Below are 6,000 nucleotides of genomic sequence, written 5' to 3'. Positions count from 1 at the left end.
TTCTGTGCCAATCTTCCACATTCTGACTGCTATCTGCCATTGGCGTTAATTGATCGAACTCCTGTACAAGGGTATTGACTCTTGTTTTTGGATTCCAAACGACTTTTCCTGCACTGATACTGGTACGTTAACCATTATAATTGAAATCATGTCCGATTCTCCAAGTGGTTATTCAGACACAAGTTCTTTTCTAAATATGTCCAAAAGAACTATTTTAACTCTTCCATCCACTACTGTCGATATTAGCACCTTCAAATAGGGCTTTCCTTATGCAATTTTGTGCGCTGCTTGACAAATATTGGCTCATGAGTACCCTTATAAATTGGTAGTATGTGGTACCTACGATCCTTATCGTATTCTCCAAATTAATACCTCACCTTCTAAAAGCCTACTAATTTCCCAACCATTATTCTTATCATTCCACTGTTCCAGAAATATTCCCTCAAACAGTTGTTTGAATACACAGGACATTTGGTTCCTCTGACAGAGAAACCTACACATCTGCATGTTCTGATCCTCAGGCTTTACATAACCTTTTGTTTTATCTCTCTGTTGTTCGTGCTCATACCAAGCTTCAAGCTTTAGCTGTCTTTGAAACTCCACCTGAGTAGCGTATTAACCCACTAATAATTCTGTCTCGGGACTACTGTCAATTTTTTCGCGATTTATTTTTGGTTGTGAATGAAGTACACCTGTAGGTATTCGCAAAATACGTGGTCTAGATTACTTCCTCTCTGTTAAACAAATCAACACGAACCTTTTTTAGCTTGCTCCCATGCTGCGTATGATCTATTTCGCAAACCTCATTAGTTTCTTCTTGATTCTTCACCACATATACGACCTTATATGCTAAAAAAGATATCTGAGCCCATCTTCTTTAAACAATAGTTTATTCTTAAATACTACTCCTAATAAAGCATTATTTTTGGCTATCTTTATACTCTTGAAGTAAGGATGAGATTTCTAAGCGAACTTCGTTTTTAAACTCATCAAGTTTTTTGTTGGTTTCCAATATTTTAATTTGTTCTTTCATTTGCTTTTATAAGTTTTTCTTCAACGGAAGTTTTATTTTCTTTCATTGAATTTGTAATTTCTTTTTCATTTTTCTGAGATTTTGCCCAATATTCACAAGATTCCCTGAGACACCCCATCACCAGATCTTCATAATCAGTAATATTTACTGCCATGCTTTCACTAGAAAAATCATTCTCACTGTCAACAGTTAAAGGTTCTGCTGATACAGTGCAGTAACATTCATTTGGTACATTCACATCTGAACCATGGTCATCTAAATGTACTTGATCAATGAGCAAATGAGGAATGTCCTTCATGACTTCCGAAACGTCTTGCATTGACGAACTTTAATCATGTATTCCTGACAAAAGTACGTCATTGTCCTATCTTCCACGAGAATTGTAACATACTTCCCTGTTCTTTAATACCATGAATTCCTTATTTTCAATCATGGTTCTAATCATAGTGATACCGATAGCTAAAAATGTTTCACTACTTATTAATCTGAAGGTGTATGCGTTCTGCACTGCTCTGTGTTGTAGTACTGTACCACCCTATACCGCTGGTTTTTTAAGAATCATAAGATTAGACTATCCTAGCGTATTTAACGACATTTGGCTGTCTACAGGAGACGGTTGCATGGGCTCTTTCATCCTCCAACCAGGGTGTTGAATTTCACTTTGCGGCTCCTGTGGAATTGTCATATTTCTGCCATGAAGTGAGGACTGCTACCTGCCGCCATACACCTTGATAGTGCTGGTACCTACAGGATTTCTCAGCCGCTTAGTGTCACTTCATCTTTCAGTGTGATATACTGTCTAAGAAAGCCACGACTTCTTTTTTTCCTGATGTCAGTTTTTTCACCACATCCCACAAAAAAATCTATTTGGTCTGTGACATCTCAAATAATTGTCACTAATACATTGTGTAATTTCACAATGTAAATCATTAATGCAATATCCTAGAACAATACTCTTTACTACTATTATTACCAAAAGCTACTCTACATTCCCTCCCAAACTCTGTTCACAATTTTACTGTTTCAATTCAGTTCTAGTGTAAGTTCATTGTTCCCATTTCTTCCAGTTCTTCACCGTTACGGTCACTCAAAATCACCTAACATCCGTTAGGCATGACCCTGGTAGGTAGTCCATACTTACCACACACGTGAGGGCTGTAATTCTAAGTGTCCAAAATCAGGCATATCTAGCAGTAGTTATGTTCTCACCTAGCTTTTGATAGACGTCATTGTCCCCTTCACTACAGAAGGTAGCACCTGGCCGTTGCCATGTCCATGAAATGACGCTGCTAGGTTAAGATTGTAGAAAATTAAGAAGCTGTGAGGAGCTACGCTGCAGCAAATAGCCCTTTAATGTTATGTAATGAATACCCCATTTTAACAGGCTGTAAGTCTTGCACAGTACCGTAACCACACAATATCATTATACCAATTATTACAAAGTCTGTAACATGTGGCACCTGTGCCATGTAAAGCCAATCATTCTTAGACATAGCGATCCAGTCAGTGTCAGCTTTCAGTTTTCATGCCTGTACAAACATTCAACAAACCGGAAGGTTCTTAACATGTAATCGCTAATCAGTCAAATATTTCATCACCGGACGATAGAAATGTCACCAGATCCTAAATTTCACTCTTAAAAGAGCAAGAGAAATATTAAAATACAATTTTGAGCTCACTGTCTTAAGTGAGCGAGCTCCTTGCTTTTGATGTTAAATCGCATCCAAGAGTTATTCCGTACGTACTTTTAGTAATGACTGCCACAGACAGAACAGGACATATTAGTCAAAGCTTGCCGCAGTTCATGTTTTGACATCAACTTGAGCACACGACTTCTCCGACCCATCACCACCAGTACGTTGCTGTTTTGCATTAAAGTAAGACCAACAGACAAATGTTGATGTTTTGTGACATTTCACGTTTCGAATGATTAAAATTCGCTATAATTTCAGAAATTATTCTATAGTGAATATGTGAAAATGTTTTCTTTACAGATTGCTGAGATTCTGCTGAAGGGCAGAGAATGTACTGCAGGCACGATTTGCAAAACTGAGAGAGTTCATAGGTTCAAGAATCACGTCAGCGTGAAAAAGAAACAAGAAATTTAAAAATATACAGGGCTCGTCCGGGATTTGAACCCGGGACCTCTCGCACCCTAAGCGAGAATCATACCCCTAGACCAACGAGCCCACGAGAAGGTCGCGTGAGGATAAATTTCTGGAGCAGTTCCGTGCCAGTAACAGGTTCCGCCAGCGTGACCGACACTGCGTGACGCAACTCACGCCGCTTCGAGGCTCAGTTTCTGTCACTTCTTTATATGAAGCATCTGCACAACGATTGGAATTCACAATATCCACTTTTATGGCACTATACGCTAAGTTCGTTGACTTGAAAAAAAAAAACGCATGGGGCCTGAATACGGAAAAATATTTTGCCGAAACTGGTTGCTTTCGGAATAAAATAAAATATCTTAAAGTGTACGGCTGTTGGTAAAGCTTATTGACATTGAAAAGTACGTACCAGACGATGTTCGTTGGTCGTAATGGATCAACTCAGATTGAATAACTATAAAGATGTAGGGTTCCTTGCCGTTTCTGCTATAAGGTAAGGACATTCTGTAAAATTCCAAGTGAGTAGAAAATAAAAGTGAATCTGCGATTCATTGGCTTCGTTATAATCCTCAAGGAACGTTGTTTTCCCTTCTCAGTGACTTCGATGTCAGTGAACTATTATTTCATTTCTACCTTCCCTTCCTGCTTCTTTACCACCAGCTCCCAAACTTTTCTCCTTCCTTTTTCATGCGCGCGCGCGCGCGCGCGTGTGTGTGTGTGTGTGTGTGTGTGTGTGTGTGTGTGTGTGTGTGTGTTTTGCTTCTGTCTCTTTTTTGCTGCTTTCCCAAAACTAGGAGGCATCTCCACCTCAAATTAATGTAACGCATGGTTCCAGCCTATTATTACTGTTCATTTCATACATCGAGAAAACAATAAAAGAATTGATAGAGAATTTGGAAAAGGGTTAAAATTGCAAGGGGAACATATTTCAATGATCAGGTTCACAGACGGCATACTCTTTCGTGGAAAATATTTAATGAACCTTAAGGCAGGCAACCCGACTTACATCACCTGTCCCCAGTGTGGATGCTGCGAGCTGGGCTCCCTGCTTTAAAGTGCATTAAATATTTTCAGTACCAGTTTTATTTTCCCAACCTGTATAAGGATTATGGATGAGCAGAGCAGGGATGAAAATAGTCAAGAGTAGTTGGAAGGTGAGTATTAACTTGCTTAACATCATCATATGCAGCGACATTGTAGAGCAAAAAGTGAATGAAATCTATCTGGAAATAACAATTATAAGGAGGTGGTCGAAAAGGTCTGGCACAGGGGAAGAAAGCCTGTCAGTCGGATACAGACATGGAACTGGTGAAGAAATGCCTGAAGCTGTGCGTCTGTAGCAAAGCGATATGTAGGAATGAAGGTTAGTCCACTGGAAACAACTCGCGTGCGATGTTATCGAAAGATTGTTGAAATTCAAGTGGGCAGGTGAAGTGCGAAATGAAGGCCTACCAAATGGGGTAGGTGAGGAAATGCTACACTTATCCGGGGCACCCTGAAACATTTAGTTCTCGGTGGAAGGGGCGCTAGGGCGAAAAAACCGTAAGGGCAAACCAAGACACGAATATGTATTACATTGTAGAATATGCTGGGAGCAGTAGTTACGTAGAGGTGAAAATATCTACACGGCAAAGGAAATAACTGGAGAAATGTATCTATCCAATCTAAAGAGTTACCTGTTACACTTCAACCAGGGAGCACAGCAATTATGACTGCTGTACTAATGCCCAGAAAATATTCCCATTCATATTTAAAATTCTGTGGCATGAGTGAGCTAGAACGCGATATGAATGCTGCAATTGTTATTATTAGAAAGTAAGCATCCCTCCAAAGTGCAACGAGACGTTTGAAGAAGACTTTAACATATGTTAAAGAAACGCAAAAGTGTGGTCAAGAAATTCAGCCACTCTGACACAACCTCTCAGTGAAGCTTTGCTTTCTCTTGTAAACGCGTGCAATATAGACGTAATTTGCACCCTGTATTGCCAAACACCTAACAGAAAGAAGCATGAATCGCAAAAGAACCAACTATCAACGTGTGTCAGGAATTTCTATGCACCTAGAGCCTACCTTATAATGACTGAAAATTGATACAGAGAAGAAAAATACGATATCTGCTGAAAGCAGGTTGCAACATGCATAATTCTGCTGAAGGCAGCCTATTCCCAATAAGCAGTGCTTGTATCGGCTGCTGACGTTAATAAAACGTAAACGAGCACAAGTAGAGTGAACATAAAAGACACACAGGACAAAAGTAATTAAGAAGAAGCTTGACAACTCCAGTTATCATTCAATGATCAAGCATGAAGGTTCACAAACAGTGGATACATATGTTCTCCAATGGACCATGTGGAAATAAAATACAACATACCCTCAAAAAGTAGGAAACTTTCATCCCATATGCTTTTAAGTCCCCGTGATACCATTTACTGAGCCATAAAGTATAAGGGACAATCCAATGAAAACGACACGCATGGAAGAAAGTAACTGAACTGTTTATTATTCCAAAAGTAATCGCCACGGCTATTAATACCTACATCTCGCTGGAACATTGTAAAATGTTTGCAGTTGCCTACGCAACAGTGACTGTACCCTGGAGTGCACCTCTTCGTTCGCAGCAAGTCGACGGACACGAATGTCTTTCTCCAGGTCATCAAAAATAGGAAAAGATCTTTATGGAACTTAGGGACTCAATGGAGGATGTTTAAGAGCTCCCCAATGGAGCTTTTGCTCCATAGTCGAAAAAAGCTTAGCAACTTGTGGGACCTCTTCGAACTGAAACTAACCGGCTAGCCATGTGGTTGGTCGGCAGCGCCCCACACTGAAAGCACTACTTGACGATACGCTTTTACCACA

General features: G+C 39.8%; 1 non-coding gene across 1 annotated transcript; it reads right to left on the bottom strand.

Annotated features, from left to right (window-relative positions):
• Positions 1 to 3,150: 3,150 nt before the first annotated feature.
• Positions 3,151 to 3,222, bottom strand: Trnap-agg (transfer RNA proline (anticodon AGG)). The gene has a single exon. It is a non-coding gene; the product is annotated as a tRNA-Pro (tRNA).
• Positions 3,223 to 6,000: the final 2,778 nt, after the last annotated feature.

This window comes from Schistocerca serialis, chromosome 4 (genome assembly GCF_023864345.2).
Source record: "Schistocerca serialis cubense isolate TAMUIC-IGC-003099 chromosome 4, iqSchSeri2.2, whole genome shotgun sequence".
Classification (NCBI taxonomy): Eukaryota; Metazoa; Arthropoda; class Insecta; order Orthoptera; family Acrididae; genus Schistocerca; species Schistocerca serialis.
This window is presented reverse-complemented; position numbering and strand designations above follow the sequence as displayed.